Source organism: Cyprinus carpio, unplaced genomic scaffold (genome assembly GCF_018340385.1).
Source record: "Cyprinus carpio isolate SPL01 unplaced genomic scaffold, ASM1834038v1 S000004275, whole genome shotgun sequence".
NCBI classification, from domain to species: domain Eukaryota; kingdom Metazoa; phylum Chordata; class Actinopteri; order Cypriniformes; family Cyprinidae; genus Cyprinus; species Cyprinus carpio.
In genome coordinates, this window is record NW_024876961.1 from 1 (window position 1) to 1,958 (window position 1,958).

The 1,958-nt window shown below is 36.4% G+C and overlaps 1 long non-coding RNA gene across 1 annotated transcript; it reads left to right on the forward strand.

The window, feature by feature from the left end:
- Window positions 1-641: 641 nt before the first annotated feature.
- LOC122143413 lies at window positions 642-1,613 on the forward strand. The gene is made up of 2 exons (XR_006159162.1): window positions 642-1,102; window positions 1,536-1,613. It is a non-coding gene; the product is annotated as an uncharacterized LOC122143413 (long non-coding RNA).
- Window positions 1,614-1,958: the final 345 nt, after the last annotated feature.

Below are 1,958 nucleotides of genomic sequence, written 5' to 3' on the forward strand. Positions count from 1 at the left end.
CTCTAAGGACTTTGCATCGAGACCTGTTATTACCCCTGTGGGTTTTGCAGCCAAGCAGTCCTGATATACATCTAAGGGAAAGGTTACTAGGAAACCTAGACCAGGAGTTCTTCTAATGATGTAGAGGTGCTGGGATCAGAATCTGTAAGAAAGCCAAGAATCTGAGGATGAACAAATCTATGTAGTGTTCCAGGAGATCCTTAGAATCGGCATTGGGGTGTTACAAGTTGTTCACCACACACCGTGTTCCTGGAGAACATCTGGCTTACCTGTACACAAGGCCTGTGAAGCGCTTACCTGCCTGGAATCAGAAGGGATTTTCAGTGGAACCTGTGGGCCGAACACTTACCTGAGCAACCTGTGGAGGAAAATGCAGGAAGTACTGAGTTACTGAGTGAGGAGAAAAGCAGTGAGCAAATGAAAACCGTCATGTTGCAGTTTCACAGAAAGAACAGACCCGAAATGCTGATCTTGAGGATAATGTGTATTCCCTATATTCCGTGAGGGAGGATGTAAACCCAGGTTACAAGAGCCAGCACCTGTGAATAGAGAAAAATATATATTACTACATATGTAAATAAAATAAGACTATTTTATTAATATCATCATCCCATTATTTTTTATTCATATTCATATTATATATCGAATTCTCAACTTATACTAAGTGGTGAAATAGTTAATAACAGAAAATGTCTAGGAAAATAAGTAAAATTAGAAACTGGGCCGTTTAAGAGTAACCCCTCCCTCAAGGTTGACGTCAAAAAAAAAAAAAACAGAAAAAGGGGATTGAGGAGAACAAAACAAAAAAAAAGAGGAGAGAACGGTGAGAAGCGGGACATGGCGATTTAGCAAAAAACAGCTTTTGAACAGAGATTTAAAGTGTTTTAAGTTAAGTCGATCTGTAAGAGAAGTGTTTTGAAATATGAGAACAGTGTTCGCTCGTTAGCAGTAAAAGTGGTGCTTACATTAGACGATCGCGATTGCACTGGATCTGAAGAAAAAATAGGGAAACAGAAAAAAGTTAATTCACTCGAGAGAAACCAAAAGAGAGATTTTTATTTTTTCCATCCGGGATTGTTCTGTTTACTCACTATTTTTCTTGGTAAGTGAATTACATGTATATGTATTTGTCTGTCCTTTATATAAATTAGTTAGTGTAGTGTTTCACTACAAAACAAACGTCTAAATTATGCTTTATTTCTGTTCAATGTTTTAGAAGAAAAAAATATGTGTATATATGTTGATTTGTGGTCAAATGGTTATTTTATGTCAATAATATGTGCTGAAAGTGTGATGCTAAGCACAGGGAGTTATGCTAACCATGCGGTCTTAGCTAATGGCTAACGCATTGATTTATATGGGTTGAGTAAGTTGAGCAAATCAGTTGTTGTATTTTAATGAGAAATGTGTTTAAAGAAAAAAAGAGATGTGTATATTGTGAGTGCAATTGTACATTTTTTCAGTGTGTTACTGAAATATGCTTTTGATATTGAGAGCTCTGATATTAATTGTAATTTTCTGCCTTGTTTTGCAAGGTTGGGTTTTTTTTTTTTTGTTGGTTTCTTTTCTTTTCTCTCTCTCTTCTTTGTTTATTGATGTTCCTGAGAGCAATGCTGATTCTGGATCTGGAGTTTTGTTTTGACGTTTGGGAGAATTGTTTCTGCTGTCCATGGGAGAGAGAGAGAGACACCTGCGGTTGCAGAAACTGGCGAGCCATCCCATTTCATAGAATCTGGAAGTTGTTCATCACACTGGTAGGAAATATCTTTTCACTCAAGGATCTGAGTATTTTTTGTTTCCACACGTTGGACATTTATTTCTGAAGGACTAAAGTATTTGCTTTGGACTGATACCTTTTTCATCTGGTTATTTACCTGTGCATTTTTGTTGTTTACTTTCTATTTGGAGTTTTTGAAAAAGAGTGTAAAACATTGTTGGTTATTTTAAGAGTGAAACTT